Source organism: Pholcus phalangioides, unplaced genomic scaffold (genome assembly GCF_987345545.1).
Source record: "Pholcus phalangioides strain wild (caught in Gottingen) unplaced genomic scaffold, Ppha-v1.0 ptg000004l_1, whole genome shotgun sequence".
Classification (NCBI taxonomy): Eukaryota; Metazoa; Arthropoda; class Arachnida; order Araneae; family Pholcidae; genus Pholcus; species Pholcus phalangioides.
In genome coordinates, this window is record NW_028301597.1 from 20,609,754 (window position 1) to 20,636,697 (window position 26,944).

Below are 26,944 nucleotides of genomic sequence, written 5' to 3' on the forward strand. Positions count from 1 at the left end.
CCAGGTACCCGTTACCACCAAGACAACATCATTGAACGACACCGTTACGGTGGTGCAGCATTGCTCGTTTGGGGTGGAATTATACTGGGTTCCAGAACAGATCTGTATGTTCAAACCGGAACGATGAAAGCCCAAATTTATCGGGACATCATTCTGGAACAACATGTACGTTTGTTTAGGGGTGCCATGGGCGCAGAATTTGTGTTTATGGATGACAACGCCCGTCCTCACCGAGCAAACATCGTAAACGAATGCCTTGAATCTGAGGATATAACCCGTATGGAATGGCCAGCATTCTCACCTGACTTGAATCCGATAGAGCATGTGTGGGACATGCTTGGCGGACGAGTTGCAGCCCGTCAATCACCTCCTACATGTGTACCGGAACTTCAGAGAGCATTGTTTGCTGAGTGGAGTGATCTTCCCCAAGATCAGATCGATAATTTGATACTCAGCATGCCTAGGCGTTGTACGGACCGTATTTCATCGCATGGGAGACATACAATGTATTAACCATCATACCAACCATGTAATAGTAAGTTTTTGTAAAGGAGATATTTTTTACAATTGCTCCAGGGAGCAAAAATCGTAGTTTTTATGAATGGTATCATACATACACCATCGTTTTTGTGCTTTATCTTTTGTTTAATAAATGGGCTTTATGTTTATGAATAAGTAACGTTTGTTTTGTTTCTGAACCTTTATTTGCCGGAGCTGGCATTATCCTCAATTTATGGACACGAGTGTATAATTCTTCATACTAAAATGGTGAGTAATTTTTTAAGTAAATTACTCATTATTTTTCCCTTGGTAAGTAACTTTCCCAAGGCACCGCAAATAATCATTTATCAATGAAATACGTTAAAATTAGGGCTGGGAATCGATTAAAATTTTTAACTGGTTAATAAAAAAAATTTAATCGATTAATCGATTATTTATCGGATACTTTTATGTAGCCCCTGTATGGGGGAACGTATAGTATTATTTATTAGTTTATAACAAACTTATTAGGCAACTTTTTTATATTAATTGATGCTACAAAAATATATTTTACTCATTTTTCTGTGACTCACCTATTCTATGTTACATCTGAAAATATAATTTAAGACACCTAATTTGTTGCGTCCAACAATAAAAATTAATTTGGCCGATTAACTGAACTAAAATTTTTAACTGCTGTTAACAATTGGTCAATTAATCGGACCAGCCATAAATTAAAATAATTTTCAAAAGAATTGAGCCCCTACGATTTATGTTTATATTTGGTTTATTTCAGCCTTTCTTCGACATAGCAAAAATCACTAAAACCCCAGTAAAATGGCATATCTTTTCTAAATGAAGTAGGCTTTCTTTTCCGATTTTCAGCAGGTGCATATTAAAAGGAAGAGGGGGAAAAAGTGTTTCATACTGAGAAATCAACATCAACTTTACAAAATACATGAGCTTATTAATCATAAAATAAGAGACTTTTAAGGAGGCGAGATAGCTCGTCAATACCACTCAGAGGCTTGAAAGAGTATGTATATGTTACTGCCAAAGCCCCCGAAGTGCAGCCGATTCGCGACGGGGCAGGCCACTTCGTGAATTGGACAAGAGTTTTGGCCAAAGTCCAAACTGAAGAAATGGTTCGGACTTTGTCTTGCCATTTCACGACGTGGCTGGAGATCCCTGGTTAAAGCTCGATGTGCTAATGTAAGACGTCCCGGTAGGAGCCAAATCCTTTTTTTTTTATCGCCAACATGTGATACATGTCTATACATAGCAGCTTTATTGGATTAATTCCATGTGACGAGGAGGGAAGAAACTATAAAAAAATAATTATATAAAACATAGTTTTTCTGCCAAATTTTAGAGGAAAAAAATTATTACACCATCGTGACTGTGGTTTGATGAGTTGCCATAACTAACGCGGACATTATTATCCCGAAAAAATACGCCAATTTGACGATGAACACGAAATATGCCTTTTGTTATCAGACTTTGGCCAGGGATCATCGGCCAATTCACGAACTGGCCGGCCAATGCTCACATTTCGGACATTGGCTGGATCAATATTCAACGAAATTGACCAATTCGGGAAGTGGCCGACCCCGTCGAGAATTAGCCAATTTCGGGCTTTGGCAGTAACATATACATACTGTACAGTGTAGTACGGCCAATTATCATTTACATATAATCACAGCTTACGTTTTCTGCAATTAAGTTGGACATTATAAAATTTGTCTTAAAAATGCAACCAATAATCGTACCAATTACATTCGCGCAAATGCAACCGACTGTCTTTTTGACTGCATTTTTTAGGTTTTATAAAAGAACTTTTTATCAAACTTTTATAATGTAATACCGGCGTAAGGAACATTTAAAATTTTTCGAAAAAGGCACTCAATTTTCATTTTAGTCACTCAATTTTTTTCCTCAAATACTATGGATATTTTTATAAAATTTAACACGAACATTTAGGATTTAAATTGTTGGTTATTTTTTTCTCGAATTTTAATTTCAACAACAAGCAATTTTTTTCAAGAAATACCAAAATTTACCGATATTTTGTGCTATAAAAACTTTTTAAAATAATTTTGATAAAAAATCCTCATATTGAAGTATGAAACACCATAGTGTTGAGAGACATGCAAAATTTCAAGACATTTGAACGAGTGGTGTTGGAAAAAATGTTTCTTATCTAACAAAAAACTTAGTTTTGAGTAAAGAGCATTTTATATTGGAAAATATTAGCATATATAATGCTTTCATATATTATTAGCATTATATAAGCTAAAATATTTTAAAAATATTTCTAGTAGAGGTAAAACAAAAATTTGAACACGGACGCAGAAAATTTCATAGTACAGTCGATCCCGCTTAATAGACTTATTTTCGTGGTCTCAACTCTAACTAATTCTCATTAAGATTTTCCGTTTAAAGTGTTTTCCCGCTTACAACATTTTTTTCATGACGGGTTTTCGAAAGCGTTAAAAGCGGTATCGACTGTATTAGAAAATTGAAAAAATTCGAAATGCGTTTTTTTTGGAAAATTTTCATGCCCTAATAGGATGAAAAAATAAAAAAAAATGAATTTTATTGATCATTTATAAACAGTTTTGTTGCTTTCAGTTTGAGTTTTTCATTATTGCAGTTACAAAAATATACGGGGTATCGGCATGAACTCACGTCGAGAAGATCCAGGTTCAAACCCCAGACACGTCGCAGCGGTGGTCGCCTGAAGGGTTTGTTTTCTGTGGTATCCAACTTCGAGGCAGGAATGCGAGATATTTCATTTAAAAACTCAGCACAGTGAACAATTAGGCCGGCCTACTACTACTACTACTAAACCACACATGCACTTTGTCCACATTCCTCTGCGGAACTTCTAACAAGTGGTACGTGTTGAAATGTGCATGTCCGTGTTGGGAACCTAACGTGAAGTTTGTTCCTATGTAATGCTTGTTATAGTGCTGCGATCTGCCATTTTTTTTCCGAACTATGAGTAAAGTGTAATGCTTGAAGAATTGGTGCTCAGTGCGGAGAGTCCTTTTAACGGGAAGATCGGCTCGTATTCTCGCCTCGAAGTTGGGAATCGCAGAACACCCACTTCAGTCGTCCATCACGGTGGTGAGGGTGCGAACCTGAGGCCCCCAGGACAGGGGCGTAGCCAGAAATTTTTTTCGGGGTGACCACTCCCATTTCGGAGGGGCACCAAAGTGGTATAACAATAAATTTTGCCATCTTTTTCGGCCATTTTCTCACATTTTCTTGACCAGACCCCCCCCCCTCAAGTCCCCCCTCCTCCGCTACGCCCTTGCCCCAGGCTAAACTCCCCTTATCGTGGAATAACTCACACACGTCGATCCTAGGAGCATACCTCCATTGGAAGAAGGGTCCAAATAACGTGTAGACCTCAGATACGTCATTCCTATTGCCAGGGATTGCATCGTTATTAAAACTAGAAATAAAATAAAATAAATTAACTTTTTAGTTGTAAAAAAAAACTCTTTAGAAAGTAGTCGCCCTGTCTCACCCGAGCCCCAACAAAAATACATTTTTGAGCTCAAAATCTCTAAAAATGAAGAGGAAAGCCGCATAAACTTATGGACAAGCTCATTTTACGCTTAACACGCTGTTCTTACCCCAATTTCCAGTAATTTATGAATTCAAGTATATCAGCGAATATTGCACTTATAATTTTCTTGTCGAGCTCAGGAGAGACATGGAAAGAAACTTTCTATAACTGAGTTTTTTTTTATGTCGGGGGTGACCAAGTATAAAATGTTATTTTTATTTTAGTAACTATACAACCCCTTGCAACATGAATCACATATCTGAGGTCTACACGTTATTTGGATACTTTTTCCAATTGGAGTACGCGTTTGGGATCGACGGTTCGCGAGTTATTCTAGAAGAAATATTCTCCAAAAACAAAGGGTCTCAATATTTATAATATAAATTACATTATCAGTTTGCCTCGACCAGAAAAATGCAGAACTATCTTCTATTCTTAATCAAGTAAATATTCAACATCATATTTTGAATATTTCATTTTGCGTATTTTAATATTTAATTTACCTCAACCAGAACAGATAGAACAAATGAGGAGTATTCAGAATGCAATTTAGAAACAGGAATCTAAATTAATTCTTTAATTAAGAGCATTCAAACAATTTTTCTTTCAATTTTTCTCGTTTCCAAATGAAGTTTCTGCTTATTAAGTCAATGATAACTATTATAATATCCTTGTCGCTATTATTCGTGTTTCCTTAATATCGCGATTTATAAAACCGCAGCAAAATTAAAAACCTTATTAAAAATCTATGTTCGTTTCCTTAAATTAAATATAAATTTTAATTAACTCAGTTTTTTTATTTTTTAGTTTGATGATTATTTATATCCTTTTGCTTTAATTTCCCAAGAAAAGACAAACGGTCTTTCAGAAATAAACATTAAATAATTATTCTTTAATTCTAATTATATCGTGTATGTTAAGAGAAAAAATAATTTTGTGTCCATGAATAGATATTTTAGCTCATGGAACTTTTAGAACTGTAATATCTTCTCAGATATTTTGAGAGTTTCATTGTTCACCTACATCACGGTATGTCTACAGTCAATTCGCGGTGAGTCGAACTCCGATAACTCGAATATCTGTTTAAGTCAAAGTTTTGACTCGGCACCAGAACTTTTTTTTTTTTTTTTTAGTGTTAAAACTTTCTCTTTTAGCTCGAAGTTTTCTTCCTTTAAGTCGACGTTTTCGGGAATGAGAAAAATTTTAAAAAATAGCATTAATCATAGAGAAAAAAATGCTTAAGCATTCAGCAATATAATTTAGCAATTAGCAATGGACATTAGCAATATAATTCAGCATTCATCAGCAGAATTTAGCAGATTCATTTATCTGCTTGCAAAAATTGAATGACTTTCTCACGAAAGGAGGACAAGGGGGAGGGGGGGAAGTAAGAGAAATCAAAAATCACTGCATTTTTTTGACAGAAAATAATCTTTTACACACTTTATTTATAATTCGTTTCATTAATAGAGTATCATTCAGGCGTTCGTTTCCATAATACAGTATGTACGTCCAGTTTATTTCTTAATATTTTCATTCAATAATTAAATAAGAATAAATATATCTTTTCGAATTTCATCTCCAGCAGGCCTACTCTATGACATGGTTTTTCTTTTCTACTACTTCACAAATACAAACATGTAATACACAAATTTAGACATGTGTTAAACGAATACAAACATGTAATACACAAATTTAGACATGTGTTATACGAATACAAACATGTAATACACAAAAAATACATACACACACATATTACAAACAAACACTTTGTAGCCTCAAGGGTTTGTTTAAAAAAAAAATTTTTTTTTTGAATTCGACTCTTTCGTCTACAACAGCGAGTAACTCCCGCTATAAGGAGTTTTTCTTCTTTGTTTCTGCTACTGATGAAGGAACTTCATATAGTTCCAAAACGCGTATAGTCTTGGCTCTTTTGCAGTTCTGGGTTCATCTACGTCGGCTTTCAATTGCATTATCTAACGCAAATGGTAATTCATTTCTAATATATTACTGACATGCTTTATGGCAGGGCACGATTTACGGGCTTTATTCACGAGCCAGAAACTGATACACGATACACATATTGTACATATATAGGGCGACCATATGAATTGCATTCTACGGGATATTCCATTAATTATGGTCATCCCCACTTTTTGATAAACATGTCCCGTTTTTACCCAATTTTCACCCAAAGCTTACTTGAATTTATATTCTTTACTGAAAGATCAAGAATCAAAGAATCAAGGCTGCTGCGTTTTCCATAACTTCTTACGAATTATACTATGATAGTCATCACAATTCATTACAGTCGCACGTATAAATATCTCACAATTCATCTCACATATTTGTTAAACTAAATGTCTATACCGTGAATCAAATTTTAATACATTGCAATTTGCAGTAGCGCTTCATTTCCCGCACAGTGGTGATTTTTCAGTAATAAATGGCAATATTTTAGCAATATCTGGCACTGTTCCACAGTGGGGGATCTCGATTTCTAGCATTTTTCTTCAGGAAATTTTATCATCCCAGGTGAATATATCTTGCAGTATTCATATTTTTCTTCAGACACATAAATGGGAGACTCTTAGACTGTGCGGCATCTCTGGCGTCGATCTAAAAGGGGTGCCAAATCAAAGTTTAAGGGGCGTAAAAAAAATTTATTGACAAAAAAAAAGTGCAGGGAGTGCTAAAAACTGGTGTCGCACGGGAAGAGATGGTCGGTTGAAGTTGATTTTCTGTGGTTCTCCACTTCAAAGAGCAAATGCAAATCGATCTCTCAGTAAAAAAAGTCCCACCACAGAGAGCAACTGGCCTACAACCGTACAATTATTTTATTATTTTGCTCTCTTCACTTCTGAAATATAGATGGCAGCACAGAGAAATCAGACACAACACTATGTACGCACCGAGACTGTTAGGTGCACCCACTTACACTTCCGACACAACTCGCTCTGTAGTAAATTGCTCATGGCGATAGACCGAAGTTGTATTCGGTTTGAAAAAGAAGGGGGAAAAAAAGGTATTACTCTCTAGCTGTGTGCTTAACACAGTTAACACAGCTTCGGCTTCAAAGAGTTAAAAATCTTAGTTGCGACATGATTGTGTGTGCCAATTCATCCGACGGTATTTTTAATTGACAATGTTCACAGCAAATTTTCAATATCAGGTACTGTATATTAATTATCAATTATAATAATTATATAATTGATAATTATATTATTACAATATAATTATAATTTTATGAAAATATAATAACTATAAATTTATAGCTATTATAATTGTATATACTCTATTAACTAGAAAAACACAGAAAGGTGTAGAAATAGTACACAAAAAAAAAGTTTTCTGTAGATCATCTACCAACTTCTATTCACAAAACTTACGAACATAATCTCTTTTTAAAAGTTTCACAAAGCTATTTTACGTTATATGCATTATATATAACACACAAAAAAAAATCATACTCTTAACCTAGACGAAATTGCGCAAAAAACATCGCACAGGAACATTTTTTCTCGACAAAAAACATATAAATATACGGTATTCGTAGCTTTGCATCTAATTCCCAATCTCTTAATGACGTCAGTTCATTTTTTTTCCCCTTCAAAAACTGGGGGAAAAAAAAATCTTTTCGTTTAGTAAGGAATTTTTTCCCCCCCAAAAGATCACATAAATTTGAGACTAAGTAAGGAAAAAAAAAATGAAAACATACATATCAGGGGAAAGAGAAAAAATGAGTTTTCTCCGAAACTAATTTTTCATACGAACTTTATCTTTTCTCTAGGATATATAAGAAAAATCCAGTATCCTTGAGAGGTAAAAAAAAAAAAAAATTATAAAAATATAAAAGAAAAGGATAAGAATTCCTTTATTCATATATATACATTAAAAAAAGAAAACAGGGATTGAAAATTTAGAAACTCCATCGTTTTTATCAAAGATTGAATATCGGCTCCCGTGTAGTGCCATGTCCCAAGGCGCACCTTACAGCCCAAATTTTTCCAAAAAATTCCTACAAAAAAAAGCAAAAAGAAGAAAAATCGATTGAAAGTTAGATGTAAAAATGCATAAGCGAGGCGTTTTTCTTACAAAATTTTTATTTATATATTTTTTTTAATTTTAAAAAAGAAGTTTTCTAAGGAAAAAATGAATAAAATCGAAGAAAAAGATGGTTTCTTTATCCCTGATAAAGTATTGAACTTCATTAATTGAGAAAGAGCGTTGTTGATGTGTGGAAGAAGAGAATTTTTTTTTCCTTTCCTGGGAAAAAAAGGGTTCAGATGAACCGAATATTCATCCTCCAGATATTGACAGATTTTCTGATGAATTATAGCGTCTTGAAAGTGATTAGGAAAGAAATAAAATAAGTAAAAAATATATATATTTATAAATACATACATGGAAGATGTTGATACGAACTACAAGTTGATGACTGATAAAATACTGAAGCAGAAGAGAAAAAAAAAATTTATATAAATGAGGAAAAAATTTCCGATTTATATTTTTCTTTCTTCCAGGAATCTCGATCTTAGGTTAATGGGTCATTTAGAATTTTTTTTTTCCATTTTTCAACAAGAAAAGAAGATTATGAAGAATGGAATATTTTATGTGTGAACATGTGTAATGTCCGATATGGGTATGCTGGAATCGAAAAATATTTTTAATCAATTTTTGTTTTTTTTCGGTATTGCAGATACTTTAGGTTTTTTTTTTTTTTGATAGTTTGGATAGTTATCGGAATATACCTCGTTTTAGAAAATAAGTACGTAATGTATTAAGAGTACGAAAAAAAAAATTTTGCAGATTTTTATTCATTTTTGAAATATTTAAATTATATTTGAATTTACGAGAGAATACTTTCGTACATTAAATGAGCGTAAGCTATTTGAACTCTCAAAAAAGTTATATATTCCTTGTTTTAAAGTGAAACTTTGAATCACATAGAAAACGTAAAATATTACGCGTTATCCTAGATTAGTGGTTCTCAACGCGCAGCTGTATGCAGTGTTGCCAACTTAGTTATTTTCCATCTAGATCTGGTCTTTTTGCGGCCATTTAGTTGGCAAAAAAATGCTCATTTGGTTGTTTTTCTTGTTTTTTTGCTAGTTATTTTTCTAGTCGGTCTCAAAAAATTTGCCTGTGTACTAGTCGTAGTCCATTATTTCTCTCCACAGAGAGAGAGTAACAGGCCCACAACGATACAATTATTAAATTATTGCACTTCACTCATAGTTAGAAAAACTGATGCCAGATGGCAGCACTACACATAAACCAGGGTTACCAACCGTCCTCCTTTTTGATATCATTTCAAGCGTCCTCCTACGTCTCGGAAAATTCACCCTTTTGTCCTCTTTTTCAGGTTTCTGGAATTATTTTTCTTTTTTTTTCTAGGGAAAGTATTTTCTTCCTCTATACTTTAAAACTATTTCTTCATCGATATGAGTGTTTTTATGGGTTTCCCCCACACGGCATTCACCGATAGACGTCGAAATTCCCAGAATTTATTTTTTTTTTCCTGCTTTTTTTAGCTGTTCTGGTTTTAGAGTGTGAAAAATTGTTTTTGTGGCCGGTTTTATCGGTCGGAATAGTGGTGCCATCTGTTGGGAAAACTGGGATAAGTGACGTCACTAAGGGTGTGTGTAGAGACGGGGAAAGACAGGGAAACAACTTTGTAACTGGGCTTTTCGGACAAGATGGATAAATAGGGAGTTATTTTTTTGTTTTTGTTTTAAAAACTATACAACTCCTTGTAACAAGAATAACGCATCTGAGTTCTACACGTTATTTTGATACTTTTTCTAATTGAAAGTATGCCTCTAAGACCAACGTTTCACCAGTTATTTGCGGTCAAGGGACTAAAATACTAACCCTGTATTCACTGCATATTAATTTAAAACATTTTTATTACAGGGGCCGTTCACGTATTACGTCATCATTGATGAGGGGGGGGGGGTTCCGATTTGTTGACTTTTGATGACGGGGGGGGGAAGGTTTGGATGATGCTTACGTCATCAACCACCCTTTATGAAAATATGAGTTAGAATTCAGAGGGGCAGAGCTGATGACGAAATTTTGCTGACAAGGGGAGGGAGGGGGGGGGGGTCAAAAATGGCTAAAAATTTGCTTACGTAATACTTGAATATCCCCACAGACGTCTCGAGGGATTTTTACATTCTTCACGATCCAAAAAAAAACTATATTCCAAATACTAACGAAGCTAAAAAAATAATTTAAATAATTCACTTCTTAAAAACTATTCCATCACTAAATCACAGGAACAAATTCATAATTTCCCACCAATTAAAATATTTGAAAAAAAAAACTGATTAAATTAAATCAAAAACTTGGCGAACTTCTCTCCTAATTACGCGGTCAGTAATTAATAAATTTTATTGCTTAACTATCACTATATATACTTTTTTTTTCAATATCTTATATGAAATTCTTTGCTATTCTCTTCCGAAAAACCTTTAAAACAAAAAAAAAGTAAAAAAAAAGAATGGATTTTTGGTTACTTTTATTCTCTGTTGCATTTTTATCCCTGGTAAAAATCGCTGTTACAACGGAAAAAAAAAAGAAAAAAAAATTTTTTTTCCCTTCCTGAATCCGTAAATGTTCATGGCATGGTATACCATTCCTTGCATTGGGGAAGGCTGGTGTGAGGAAGTTTCCACAAGCCACAGATGGTGAAATTTCCAGAAAACTCCAGCTACATTTTTCAAGAGTTACCAACCCCCCCCCCCCCCCTTCCCCTCGTGTTCTTACCAACCTCCACCTATATTTTCGTTTTACCGTAAGTATAAGGAATTCGCTCCACCCACTCTTGCGGTAGAGGAAAGGGGGTTCTCCTATTACCTCTTTTAAAAGTGTATCACGGAAACACGCAAAGGCATCAACATTATATACTACATTGCACGCTCCAGTTCTCTATCCTAAAAAAAAAAAAGATTATTATAGAAGATAAAAAAAAAAATATATATATATATATGAAGAGAGAAAAAGATAGATCTTTTCAGGATAAATAGATGAGTAGATTAAAAAATTTATATATAATAAATAAAGAAAAACATATATAATATCGAGATTTTCTCGCGTGGTTTAATATTTTTCTTTTATGTATTACGAACAAAAATCACGCATAAGTTAAAATATAAAAAAAATAAATAAACTTGAAAGTATTTTGTGAATCGAATTTTTCTTCGTTTTTTAATATAAAATAAGTATTCTTTTTCCTACTATTATAATCGTTTTAGGTCTTCGCGGACTTCATATTTCAAAAAAAGCTTGTGAATTTTTTATTCTCGAGTTATTTTATAGCGTTTATTTTCTTCTCTTTCTCCATCTTTAAATTCAATTTTAACGTTTACTCCCGTTGATAACAATTTAAATTCATGCTCTGTTGCTGTTACTTTATCTCTTTCAAATATATTTATATTATTATTATTATTATTATTTATTTTCTTCCAGCGACATGCTCATCTTTCAAATTTTTTTTTTTTTTTAAAAGCGAACATGACCGTTTTCTACACCTTAAGATTTAGTTTATGTGAGTGGTTTGCTGTATCGTATATTATCTTCTTGGAGGAGAATTTTTTTCATTTCATTTTTTTACTCCCCCGTTTTAGTATTGTAATGGCATTTTAGGCAGTGATTTCCGATTCAAGTGGCACTTTAGGCAATTTTATTGGTTTGAGGTGTCACGAGATGTTTCGGTGATAGAATGAATGATATCTGAATTAATTAAGCATTTTTTAATTAACGGCCCTAATAGTTGGACAGTGGTTATTACAGACCAGCGGTGTTCTCAACCTTTTTTGACTCGCGGAGTCCTTTCTGGTATATAATTTCTGTGGAGGAGCCCCGTAGGCCTGTTTTCCATTCATTCATCAAAGTTATTGATTTATTATTATTATTCAAAAATACTTATAATTATTTTTTCCGAATTTACTGTGTTTTTGTATTTTTCTCGAGCTGCCGCGAAGCCCCTGGGGAGTTCACACGGAGCACCGGTTGAGAACCGCTGTTATAAACAATACCAGTATAGACCAGGCATCTTCTCAACCCATTGCTCGCGAGCACCAGGGTGCTCCCTGAAGCGCCTAGAGTGCTCGATGCTCGTGTCCGATTTCGTGCTCGCGAACACTTGATCTACGGCCCAAGTAAACACCTTGTGCAAATTGTATTGAAGGATTAAAATCATCCTTATTTCATGTATTGGTATGTCAAACTTGCCATAAGGGTGCTTTTTTTTTAATGATGGATACAAGCGGTGCTCGTGACTATAAAAAGGTTAAAGGCCTCTGGTATAAACCATCTAACATTTTCGACATGCTGCAAGTGAGTACCACAGTGCTTACTGAAACAGCAACAATGTAGTTAATAAATATAGGCAATTCTCTTATTTTACACAATTAGTACAATGAGCATACGGACTTTATTGTATTTTGCATTCTTAAAAGAGCACAGCCTCCGGTCCACCACCATTGTTAGCAATTTACTACCATTTTATCCCTGCCAGGAGGAAGTGAGTTGTGCCGAAAGTCTGTTCATGTGTCTAACTGTGTGTATCCAATGTTGATCATTCGATCATTTTCGTCGCACCACGGTCATCTTCTGCACACGAGGGCTAATTAGACCGGGACCTACAATTTATTGCCGATTCCGAACGGCAGCCCTTTTTTATATTCACCGAGAGGTTGATGCGCTAACCTCTCAGTGTGGGACTCCCTGCGATAGCGATCTTTTTCTGTGGTCACGTCACCGTTTCTGTTGTACCCCCCTGTGTCTAGTGTTGTGTGTGAAGTTAGCGCCACCATCTATATTTAAAATTGTTGTGAGTGGCGTGTAATGACGGAATATTTGTACCTCGGTAGGGTCACGATGCCCACACGACCACACAGCCGCTGATTCAAAAAAAATGTGTTTCGTAACACAAGTTGTCCACCGTTTTGCGTCTTTGCTTGGTCACAAACCATTGTTATATACAATCGGTCTCAGTAGGAAAAATATAAAAACAGCGAAAGACAAACGGACACATCTGGCAACTATATTATTCATGTTGCGCATGTTTCACATGATTCTTGAATTCAAGAATTCAAAAACAATCAACTATTGTAGAACCATTTCTTTTTCACATAATTCCATAAATATGAATTTGACTATATGCCTATCTTGAACTGAACCCATCAATCCTCTTCGGCTATACAAGCAGTAATCCATATTCTACCCCCGTTAACTCGAAACAATCGCAATACTTCTGCCACTTTTTTTTTTCTGTTCAAAAATGAACTCTTTTCATATCGATATTTATATCCGCACATATATTTATTTATCCGAAGTTTCAACCTCGGATTATAGCCTACGGTGGTGTTGAGAGAATGTGTCCCTCTCTGATAACAGAACTGAAAGGGGGAGACGAAGAACTGAAGCGGAGGACCTCGTACAGTATGATCAGTGAAAGACTGAGAACATCGATCATGTATCTGACATGACTTTGGTGCGCATCAAAGTATTCTTTTTCCACAATCTCTCCGTTTGTCTACTATTCGAAGCGTAGGGGAAAATAAATAAAAAAAAGAACTCTATGCGAGGACGTCTCCTAGGCTTCAACATATATATATAGAGAGAGATGACGACCGCATACACATCCAATCTCTGTATAGGAATACACAGAACTGATAAGTAATAGAACTGATAAGGATGGCCGAAAAAAAGAGTAGAGAGGCAAGGATTCCTTCAGGCGAAAACGAAATAGGCTTTCGATATGACATATATATTTATTTTATTTTTTCCTGCCAAGAAAAATATGAAAGCCTAGTGTTATCATAGCTTCTAGATATAGTGTATCTATCTCCGTGTTGGGAGATCGTATTGGATCCTCACCGCTCCGAGTAGGAAAAGCTCGGTTGATCAATTCATACATAGTGGAAGTTTCAGATAAGGTGAATAAACCAACCGTGATCGGTGTGGATTTGTCAAAGAATATATCTGTGGATATAAAAGAGAAATATACTCAGTACATCGCTTTTTTTTTCTTCAATTCATATTGTATGTATAAATTGTAAAAAAATTGGTTTCTTACTGCGAAGACCCGCGCGTCTGTGCATGGAGCTTCGATTCTCAGTTGAATTTGACTTAGGAAAAAAAGTTGTTATTAGTAGAGCAGAAGTTTCCAACCACTCTACTATCTGTCTTGCTGCTGGTAGTGCAAGATAGGTGACAGCACCAGCAAGAACACGAAACAAGCGCAACTCTGACAACTTAAATACGCATAGCCACAGCCGGCGTCCGGACAAGTACGGGATTTCCTTCACGCCGGCTGTAGTTTTTGCAGTTTATGTCCACAACAAAGACTTTTTATTATCTTTTACTTTCACCGTCACCACAGTGGTGGTCGGCTGAAGTTGGTTTTCTGTGGTTCCCAACTTCAAGGCGCAAATGCGAGCCGATCTCCCCGTTAAAAAGTCTCGTCACAGAGAGCAACAGTCCTACAAACAGTACAAATATTCAGTCACTACACATCACTCACTTCACTTCTGAGATATATATGGCCGCACTGAAAAATCATACACAACACTAGATACGCACTCAGACTGTTAGGTACACGCACTTACACTTCCGGCACAACTCACTAGGTAGTAAATTGCCCATGGCAATAGACCTGAGTTGTGCTCTGTTTGAGAAAAAAAATATATATCTTTTACTTTAATTATCTTATACCCTGTGTAGCGTACCAAGTAATCCTGGGGGATTGGGGCTTTATACATCTGTCCTTGTCTTGGACAGAAAGGACTTCCGGCGAGAACATAGTGAAGTGCTATCATTGCTCGCCTCAGGGTTTGATAGGAAAGAACTTATCCATGTCCTTCCTCGGGATCGAACCCGCGGATCTGATGGTAGCCGATTCGGTGGTAAATGAGAATTATACCACTCGTGGCCCATTTATCGTTGCACTGGTGCTGCCATTTGTCTTTTCCAAATTTTGAAGAAGTAAAAAGGAAAAATGTCTGAATTTTCATATCATGTAAGTATCGTGTTGAAGGTCTGCCGCTCTCCGCAGAGAAACTTTCTGAAATAAGAGACCGGCTTGCATTTGCTCCTGCAAGTTATTTATAAACCGCAGAAAACCAACTTCCGCGCGATCACCACTTTGTCGACAATGGAGTCCGGGGATGCGGAGACACCGCTACTACCTACTACTACTACTACTTAACCGTACATGCACCTCGTACACACTCCAGTACGGAATTTCCAACGAATCAGTACATACCGGAACGTGTTGTGTGTGTGTGTGTGCACGCCTAAATGTGTGGCTTAACGTATTTATGTTCTCAGAGTTGTGCTTGTTTCGTATTCTTGCTGGTTCTGCCACCTGCCTTTCATATTTTGAAGTAAAGATGGTAAATGCTTGAATTTTCATGTTATATGAGTATTGAGGTCTGTTTGCTCTCTACGGAGAGACTATTTCGAATTGGAGACCGGCTGTAATTCACGCCTCGAAAGTGGAAAACCGACTTCAACTGACTGTGCCGTCGATGGGGTTCGAACCGGGATCCTCACGATGAGAGACAAGCACGATTCAAACACGACCGCACATCTTGCTACCGCGCTATTCACCACACCCAGTGTTATACTGGTGCCGCCATCTGTCCACTACACAATGAAGTAAAAAATAGAAAATGGATGTATTTTCATGTTAAGTCAGAGGTTCTATAACGTTTGTTGACAATGGCTCCCTTGACCAATTCCTAATTCACCTGCTGCTCCCCAGAACAGTTTAGTAGATATTTTCCCACTTATAAAAGAACGACTTCCAACCCATATATAGGTACATAAATCAATATATCCCTCTGCGACTTCCCTGACAAAAGTTGGCGGCTTACCCCTAGGAGCCGCGACGCACCCTTTGAGAAACACTGTGCTATGTGATTATCGTATTGAAGGTCTGCCTGCTGTCTTGACGGTAGTTACTGAACGAACGAACTTTATATAGAATATTCTGGGAAACAAAAAAAAAAAAAAAAAAACTATCGGTCATAATCCACACAGAAAGCCATTGAAAACACTGTACTTTTATAAATCTTTTAATACCATTTATTCAAAACCAAAGATTTAAGAACAAACAAATTCGGGGCAAAATATTTCCATTATTATCTCAACATAGAAACAATAAGAACTCCTCCTTCCACGGGCAGAGGAAAATAAATAAATAAAGGAACAACACAGAGAGTTCTTTGTCCTCTTCCCGCAGAAAGAGACGGGAATCCATTTTGCCGCGTTTAAATATTAGGTGGAAAGGACGGTAAATCCCCTAGAAAAGGACGAAAATTATGGGGAATTACCGAAACGCCTAAAAACATCGAGCACAAGGAAGAGCCCCGCGCTCCAGAAAACACACGTCTTCATTCGATAGATAGAAATCCTTCGGCGCAAATTTGTTTTCGCCACCCTTCGCCCCCCCCCCTCTCGAACCCACACACACACATTACATTCATTCATAGACAATGTTCTATTATAGACAAGACATAGGACTTGTGCTACTCTCGATGTTGCTCCATCCTTTGCAAAATGTCTACGTGGAACATACGGAAGAGAGTAGATATTTTCGTTTGCAGTAAGAGCTTCCCGCCCTTCTTGGGCGTGTTCCCTTTTACCACGAAAAGATGTTCCCTTTTTCCCGTACATTATTATTATTTTATATTTTTATCCATCATCTTTCTCCAGTTCCCTCCCAGGTATTTCCTACGTGAACAGACGGACGCAGTTCCCAAGGTTTTTGCTAGAGAGGAAAGAGTAGGGCGGAAAAGTTGAGCAAACATTCGACCTTTTCCTCTCCCCCTATGTATATATGCTGCACTATATACTGTGTATAAAGATTGTACTGTGGCACAAAAGAGGATTATGAGTCATCTCCTACGTGATTAAAAATGTAAAACGTGGAGCTGTTTCCGATAAATCCTTCGGAATGCCCGAGAATCTCTCTTCCTATCGCAGAACAAATCTATGTGATCAGTCATGCTTTAGTTTCAATGATATCATGATGTTTATTGTTCTCTCTCTCTGAGATTTTGAACCGGGATCTTGCGATTTGTTTCAAACAATGTTTCAGATACAGTATTAGTTGACTTTCTCTGAACAATGTTCACAGTAATTGCCTTCAGATTCTAGGTAAAAATTTTGGGTTGATCAAATGAAGAGTTGAAGAGAGTTCCTCGCAATGAAATTTACTGGTTAGAACTACCTGTTTGTGGAGAATACACAGTAGGCTACAACTAAACCGTTCACGCACCTCGTAAACATACTTGTGGGGAGTTCCTAACGAATTGTTGCATGCCGTTAAGCAGCGGTACTCAACCTTAAACGTCAATTGAAACGCAACGACCTCGGTTATAACGACGTTTTTTTTGTCGTTATACCGATTTATCATCATTAGGATGATACTATGATACGTTTGCGAAAAATTTTGTAATTTTGCCCCCTCTTGACTATTTTCTCTTATTAATAAGGTCGTTTCTTCTCAACAAAGCTTACTTTAATTGCTAAAATCGGGGACGGATATGTGTGTGTGTGGTAATTTATGATTATAAATATCACATTTTTAATCGCACATATTTGGCATGTTTAGTGCCGTCGTAACGCTTGGGCTCACCCGGACACGGTTCGAGGATGAAATCTGGTCAAATTTTCGACAGTTAGTATGAAATCCGGAATCAGCTACAGTATCTCTCTCTCTCTCTCTAGATGCAAGTAACCTACGCCCAGAAAAATCACGTTGATCGTGGGCCTGTAATGACGTTGAGACGCCCCCTGGTTGTGTGTGTGTTTAACACCTTTTTTTCGCTTGTGGAATACATTTTTAATCACTACAGATTTGCTGTAGTGAATATTTCTCGCCAATGGTTATTTGTGTAGCAATTGGCAGCATTTTAGTGAGAATTGGCGTTGTCCCGTATTTATGATCTCAATTTCTCGTATTTTCCCTGATCAAATATAGCAAAACACGAGCAATTTAATCGCTAAACTTTTACAATGGACATTGTATTCCCTTTCCATTTTCATAAACATATTCGTTGTTTAGCTGGTTGCGTTTCCAGCAAGATGTAATGCATCAAAAATTAAGATTAAGACAAATGAAACATTTTTTTTTCTGTTCCAATTTTTCTTCAAATACCTTTTTTGACAAAATAGGCAATTTTCCAAACTAGGTGGCGGAAAATAAATGTGAAAATGCATTGCCATGAGCCCAAGCTGTACGAGCAATTTGTGTGTTTGAAAAAGTAACATGATGATATCATAGCAAATTAATTTCGTCACTAACAATAATGAATGCAGAGGCGGGGGGGGGGGGGCATTTCCCCAATCCAATCAAAAACTAGCAAAGAAGTTAATATGTCGGTAGAAAAATTAAAATATCGAAAGAAAATAATTTCTGTCAATTTAAATGTTTTTTGAAAGGTGGTAAGTAAAAACTTCTTGGGATGAAAATTTTGTGGCTTCCCCAGGCCTTTTGTGCCCTCTACAAAGATTGATCCTGCATACTCCCCCCTGAATGAATGTAAGTAGTTTTCTGCTGATGGAACGAGAAAAACTCGGATAATGATCGCAAATTTGATTGAACCCCTTGTAATGTAAACGATTAATTTTAATTTGATAAATTATTTTTAATTCGATAATATTACTCAGGCCCAGTGAGCTTGCCTCGGGAAGAGATTCAGTTAAATAAATACAGTATATATTATAAACATATTATAACACCGTTAAAAAATAACACTGTTCAAATACTACAGTATTTCGACACGAGCGCGGAATTTTTGCCAACCGGAAAGACATTCTGCTTCTCACAGCCGGTTTGCGCAAAGAGGCGACACGCTATGCAAATGGACGGAGCATTGCCCCATTTGGATTGGTCCGATCTCTGGAATCAATCCCTGATAAACTTTTTCCCGTTAATCGTCTAAAACCTGAAAACTAAAAAAAAAAAAGTTGAAATTCAGATCTATAACCAATCAGAGACGGAGTGGATTTGCTGAATCGGAAACACCCGTGCACTATATTCGTACTTCTAGTTAGGATCTGGGACAGATTTTTCGTGCTATGATTAAGGGAAATTTTTAGTCTATGTTAAAGTGCGTCTTGAATATTGCTTCAACTCAGTAATGTCATATTGCAGTTTCTCTTTTTGGATTTAATGTCTATGTTTTCGGTTGAAAGAGTTTTTTTTTTATTCTGCTGAAACTATACGTCAATATTTGTCATAACATTGCCGACCATTTTGGTGAGTTTGATAAATTTTGCTATAATTTGATAAATAACAAATTTTCCGGTGATTATAACTCCCAGCTAAATCGTCAACCAATAACTTTGAGCAAAATTTACGTTAAATTAAAGCTAGAAGACTTCAGTTTAGGATTGGAGGATTCGACCGGTGATGTTGATTTATGTGTACAAAAAATATTAATTTTTCGTTTTTATCCTTATAACATTTCCAGTTTTAAATCGTTTTTTTGGTGAAATGGGTGTAATGTGCATCCATCACGTACGGAAGAAATTGATAAGAATTTAAAATTTCGAGTGATATTTTTGTGCTTATCATTCCCTCCATATTTATCATAATTGGCAACTTCAATTAGTAATTATGTATAATAACCGGTAATTGTGCATATTTGCATCGCACTTATCATATTTACCCTAACATATATAGAGTGCGTGGAAAGTCCCTTTATCCTGGAATAACTCTCGAAACGTTGGTCCTAGATGCATATTTCCAATTAGAAAAAATATCCACCTCGGATAAGGTACAAATAGACCTCGAATTCATATACGTCATTCATATTGCAAGGGTTGTGTAGTTATTAAAATAAGAAAAAAAAATTTTGTTTGTGTCACTCTATCCTAAAAACAAAGTAAATCTCAAGTCGAATGCGCAGCGGCCGGCAAAAAACTTAGTTATCGAAAATTCCGAGTTTAGAGTGGGAGAGACGTTTATGAATCTTAAAAATTAGTGAAAACACTGGAATATACCGTAAAATACAGGTCATATGGTCATCTAAAACGTCTTTTATGATGTTGCATTGTTAGTTAGGCAACTTGCTATAATTGCGTTAACAATGAATCCAAACTGCAAATGGATTTAATTGACTTGTAGTAAATTTCCTTGAGTGTTTACTGTTGAATATCACTTGAATCAAAGGTACCAAAATTTCACTCTTTGTCCGGCATAATTAGTTCAGTATTCAATGGAGATTTTTGTCTTATTTGCAGAAAATGGCTACCAAACTCACAGAAGAGGAGATCGCCATGTTCAAAGAATCCTTCGCCTTGTTTGACAAAGACGGAGTTGGAAAAATCACAACTAAAGAATTGAGAACTGCGATGAAGGTGCTAGGGTTGAAACCCACCGAGACCGAACTGCAAAAAATGATCAACCAGGTGGATGCTAACGGCGACGGTACAATAGACCTGCCGGAGTACATTTTCCTGATGAACAAGGTTAACAGCGAGGACGAGATCAAGGAGGCCTTTCGTATCTTCGACAAGAACGGCGACGGCGTAATCAATGCAGCCGAGCTACGTCGAGTTATGGCAAAGTTTGGTCAGAAATTTACGAGGGCGGAAGTGAAGCAAATGATCCAGGAAGCCGATATCGACGGTGACGGTCTAGTGAGCTACGAAGAGTTCCTTAATATGATGGCATCGAAGTGATTCAAAATAACTCGTTGTGTGATCACCGATACACCAAAATTAACTCGACCGTTATTTAAGTGATTTCGTGCAGTACGATTGTAATTTACTAGGTGAGTCTTTAGGTATTTTGTCAGTTCAAATCGCAGCTGTGAAACTCTCGTTGAATCTTTTATTGCATTTAAATAAAAATGTATTTCTCCAAGAACTTGCCATAAACGTCAGACTACCTAGCAACTTTGCCACATTTTTAGTTTTTTTTATTTTGGCGTATAATCTTCCTGATTGACTCACAAATACCGCAGTGATTGGATGTGGGGCATATACAAATCGCCAATTCTAAGCCCGATAATTTCTTTTCCTCACAACGATGATACTGGCACGAGCAGGGAATTTTTCCCTTAATACATTAGAGAAAGTGGACCACTTATTGACGTCAGACTGCGGAGGCATATCTGTAGAGGTACTGGGCATACAACCCCCCCCCCCCCCCGACGATCGCAAATTTTATTTTTTGGTACAAAAAAAATTTTAGACTTATTTTTTGCTATATTAGAAATTTTGTTTATTTCAATGCTATTTGAAGGCTAAGAAATTCATGCACGTTCAACCTATGGTCAGGTTGACCGTGCGGTCCTCGGGACTAAATGTGGTCCTCGGAGGTTATCTGATGTACCCAGCCACCTCAAACCTAATTTTGTAAAAATGAACTAAGCGACTCATTAGCACATCACTTGAATGACCCGTGGCACACTTCCGGAACACTTAAGCGGTCTGTGGCACATTTAGATTCCTTAAGAAGCCGCAGTGCAGCTCTGCATCATTCAAGTTACCCGCGGCATATTTACGAACCATTTGAGTGACACGCAGCAAACTTCCCGAGCACTCAAGCGGCCCGTACCACCTTTTCGTGACTTGAGTGTCCGTTAGCAGATTTATAGATAACTAAAGTGACCCTCGGTATATATATATGACCTGCGGTACGTTTCAAATCAATGAAGTGACCACTCTCCTAAAGGTTGAACACTCTTGACATAGGCGCTCCTGTTCTAGTGATGGGCAAGCACCGGGGCTCTTGACTCAAGAAAGTTGAAGTCTACTCCGTAGAGTGTTCTTAAGATGTCAACATACGAACGGGATGGGTATGGAGTGGATAAAACTGAACTGGTATTTATCACCTGAGGATTTTGAATGGGTGCATCTCTCACTTACTTTTATATAAGAAAAATACTCCCCGCACTTATTAATTTTGAATTCTGCTCGGAAACTTTATTCGAACTCCCACCATTGTTGGCATTCTAGTCCAATTTTCTTGACCACTCGTTCCTCGAATTCGCTGCCCTGTACTGTAACCCATTTGCCCCCCCCCCCAATTCCGTTAAGCACATTTCTGCCTCTATGATACTCTTCTAGTCATTCGCATGGTTACGTACTGTTTTGCTTCCTGCAATTCTCGCGCACTCTGTAGTTGTCTTTTGTTCATTGTCATATTCTTGCACATGCTCTTACGGTCGTATTCACCGACCGAGTTTTACCGGCGATTGCAGTTACTCTGTCGGTGAATACGGCCTCAAGTCACGCCTTTGATCGCTCGCTAACCTGGTCCCTCGCTCTCTAGGTCACACTTTTGATCGCTCACGGATTCCGATTCCTCCGTTTTTGGGTCACTCTTCCAGTCATTCACATGCTAATAAACTCTCTAGGTCACTCACTCCACCTGCTTGTGAGCAACACGATGCTCCCTGAAGCACCTACAGTGCTCGATGCTCGCGTCCGATTTCGTGCTCGTGAGCACTTGATCAACGTCCCAAGTAAACACCTTGTACAAATTGCATTGAAGGATTAAAATCGTCCTCATTTCATGCATTGGTATATCAAACTTGCCATAAGGGTGATCTTTTGATGATGGGTACAGGCAGTACTCGCAACTAGGAAATGGTTGAAGACCTATGCTCTAGGCACAGGGAATTTATGATTTAGTCACCCCTTTCCTATTTTACTAATTTTCTCAGCCACTCATTATCCAAATTTGCCGTCCCTTTGAACTTGCCGCCCTGGGCAATAACCCCCCCCCCCCGTAAATACGCCATTTGTCTCGCCACAGAGAGCATCCGGCCTACAATGGTGCAAACATTCATTACACTTCTCACAATTCGATAAACAGATGGCGCCACTTCAGACTGAGGTACACACGCACATTTCCGACACTACTCCATTCGGAAGTAAATTGTACACCTGTTTTGGCTAAGATCAAAGTGTAGTAGTAAATTGTCCCTTGGCGATAGGCCGGAGTATTCCCAACACCTACGGCAGAAAGCCTCCATGCGAAGTTCGTGACGTCACTGATGTCGTCCATTTTCACCTGTAGCCATTGGATATAACTGGCCAACGTATGGAAAATCTTTTACATTTTTTTTTTTTTTTTTGCAGTAAGCCTACATCCAATGACGTCACCAGCTTCGGGTGGAGACTTTCTGCTATAGGTTGTGTTGGTTGTGCTCGGTTTGAATAAATGCTTAGAAACTTGTGTGTGTGAATATATTTTATTGCATCCTAAACAGTCCTTTTGAAACCATTTCAGTCTTCTACGAAACCCTAGAAGTAATCTGATTTTATATATATATCCCACGCACATTTTCGAGATCACATACATTTATTTGCAATCTGGTACTTCTCTGGGAGAAACCATGATGCTATTACTACTAATAAACCTGATATGCACCTCGTCCACATTTCTCTGTGGAACTTAGAATGAATTGGTACATGTTGGGATGTACGTGTTGTGGGCCTGACGTGAATTTCTGTGCAATGCTTGTTGTACTGCCATCTATTTTTCGAACTGTGAGTGAAGTGTAATGATTGAAGATTTATACAGTTGTATAGGCCTGTTGCTCTCAAACCAAACACAACTTTGGTCTATTGCCATAGACAATTTGCAACCGAAAGTTGCAAAACACTTTTCTGAAGTGTGCGTGTGTACCTATCAGTCTGAATGGGTGTCTAGTGTACTGTGTGAATTTTCTAATGCTATCATTTGTTTATCGAATTAGGAGTGAAGTGCAATCATTGGATATTTGTACCGTTGCAGGCCTGATGCTGTTCCCCGTGGTGAGACTTTACAACGAGAAGATCGGCTCGCATTCACATCTCGGAGTTGGGAACCGCAGAAAATCAACTTCAGCCGACTAACACTGTGGCGACGCGGCGGTGGGGTTCGAAGCAGCACCTCCTAAAGACAGGCGGCCTCCACACGGGTTTTGTCAAGTTCATCTCTGACTTCATGAGAGTAGTCCGATAAGGCTTCCTAGCAAGTTTGTCACATTTTGAACCACAGCATCGTATTTCGTTCTTATTTTGGCGTAGAATCTTCCGGGTTGGCTCACAAATACCACACAGTGACTGGATGTGGGGCATAGAAATCGCCAACTCTGTGCCCGAGATCATTTCTTTTCCGCACAACGATGATACTAGTACGTGCAGCAAAATTTTTTTTTTCTGAATATTCTGATTCAGGATGGACTACTTGTGTGTGTGCATGTCGTTACAAGCGCAGTGCGGAGGCTTTCTATCTCTAGGAGGCGCTTTTCGAACAGTGGTCCCCGCGTTGCGAGTCCGTCAGTATGACCCCTGCCTGGGGACATGATGCTGTTGAGACTACCCTGAGAGAATAGCTTTATTTTTTAATACAAATTTTATCTATTAGGGGTCATTAAAGTATTACGTCAGCATCGGGGGGGGGGATGATAGGGGGTTTCGTATTTGCTGACTTTTGATGACAAGGGGAGGCAGGTTTGAAGGTTGCTTACGTCATCAACCACCCTTTTTGAAGATATAAAATTATAAAATATTCTAAGCTGCAGTCGAAATTTTGCTGACAAGGTGGCGGGGGGGGGGGGGGTCAAAAATGGCTAAAAATCTGCTTGCGTAATACTTGGATAGCCCCTTACGAGACATTTATACTGCCTTAACATTGTTTCGTTTCCACAATTACCTATACGAAAACAATAAATCTCTTATAAACCTTTTCTATAATTTCACAAATCCTATATAATACCTATATCGAAAAACACATATTATTAAATTCTAATCTCCAGCGGAAAAATAAAAAGCAATTCCAGTATCCGATAGAGCATTAGATTCCTTAAAAGAAGAAAGAAGATATTTTTTAAAATCCTGTCGTAGCAGTGATACAAATGACGTAAGAAGACAACAATAATAAAATACAATATCGGAACAGATTCTTTAAAAAAAAAAAAACGTAAACTCTGTGTTCATAAACTGAAATATTTTGATAATACCTATATTTATAATTTTTTGGTGTTTGTTTGGCCTCCGACGCCCTCATTCCGTAATCGATATTTTAGCTGGTTTTTTTTGTTCTCTAGTATCAGTGCAAAGTCTTCGGGGCCATAGTTGTTAGTCGCAGAGCACAATGCAATTATCGTATCAGCGCCTTGCAGTGGGGGAGGAAAATATTTTTACTTTTTTAGGGGACCGTGTATTTACCGTAAAAGACAATATAATTTTTTTTTTATTTTCCTACGGCTTCTCTAAAAAAAGAAAAGAAAAATTCTCCATTACAGATAATACGTTGGGTGACGAATTTTCACAACACCTTGTCAGTTTATACACGTAATTAGGTTTCGTTCGTTGAGTTTCTGCTCTTCGAGAGATAGTTTCAAGCCCCCTCTTTTGTTGATATTTTTTTAAAGAAAATAAAAAATATGTATATATATTGATTACGCCACTGTGCTGTTTAAAAAAAAAATGTGATATACACAAATATCCAAACTTGTTAGTTTCGGAACTGAGATTGGAAGAACGCAGCAGAAAAAAAAAAAGAAAAATATGTTAAAAGAGCAGTTACAATTTTTTATGTTTTTGCATAGCCTCGATCTCATAATCGATTAATGTAATATCGAAAAAGAAATGCAGGTCTATATCGGATGGACGAGAGAGAGAGAGCGAGAAAAAAATGAATATCCAATTTTAAGTGCTAAAAACCATTTTTTTTTATGAAATATTAACGAGAAAAAAAACGCACAGCTAATTAAAGTGCTAATCAAATTTATCGCTCACATTGTTACCGGATGTATATTAATTAACGAAATTATTGACATGTTTAGACCCGGTGGAATATAGATCCTTTTTTTTCTCTACCTCCTACGACGTGTTCTCCTAAAGGAAATGCGTACGGGATTTGTTATTAATTAGCGACGCGTAATCGATAGGGTATTGATTGGACTGGCTCACCATCATTGGGGAGAGAGAGACAGACATAGATTGTGTGTCTGTTTCGCCATTTTAGTTAGATTGTTATCCGTTTGGGATCGGGAGAGGAGGTTTCTGGGATTTTTCGGAATGGAAATATCGATATGTGGGGGGGGGGGAGGAGAAAGACTGGTATATACCTTGTAACATTATTTTTCAGACTTCGCCAAATTCATTCTTAGTATCTGTATACAACATCGGGTGATATTTAAATTAGCTTTCTGTTCTACTATAACCATGAGATATGGGTTTGACAGCTATAACTAAAATGTTCCAAGGTACCACAGGGACGTTTCTTGCACCTTGATACATGAAATGTTGTACCTTGAAACATGGTAAAACTACAAAGACAAAAATGCAGATATTGATGGAAAAATAATGAGTATTTTTTTTTTAAATATAAATCATTAAAAATAAATACCAAAATAATGACAGAAATATGATTATAATAATGTATACAGTAGAATCCCGTTTTAACGAATACCGTTATAGCGAAAAAATCTGTTTCAAGAAATCTTTTCTAATTCCCCAGATAATTTTACATAGTAACAATACAAAAAACTGTAGTTCCCTTGTAATGAAATTTCGTTATAACGAAGTGATTTCTCTGGTCTCTTGGAGTTCGTTGTAACGGGATTCGACTGTATACACAACACAAAATTGACAATAATGGAAGTAGGAATGTATTTATGTAGACGAAAAATGCATAATTATACCACATAATTGTAGATAGGAAAATTAAATGTTTTATATATCTTTAGTGCTGTAGGCTCCTTTGATGCTAGACGATTTCAGCTGGTGTTTCTGTCGAAGATAAGTACTACATGGAACTAATATTTAAAATATAAACACTGTATTTAAAAGAAAAAGTAATAAAAATTAGTGAGTTGAATATTTCAAGGTTAATTACGAACATTATTATTTTATACT

At 36.9% G+C, this 26,944-nt stretch overlaps 1 pseudogene across 1 annotated transcript; it reads left to right on the top strand.

Moving 5' to 3' along the window:
- The first annotated feature begins 19,037 nt into the window (after nt 1–19,037).
- LOC149086733 (calmodulin pseudogene) lies at nt 19,038–20,852 on the top strand (annotated as a pseudogene). Its single transcript, XR_016192515.1, has 2 exons — nt 19,038–19,337; nt 20,324–20,852. The product of XR_016192515.1 is annotated as a calmodulin pseudogene (transcript).
- Nucleotides 20,853–26,944: the final 6,092 nt, after the last annotated feature.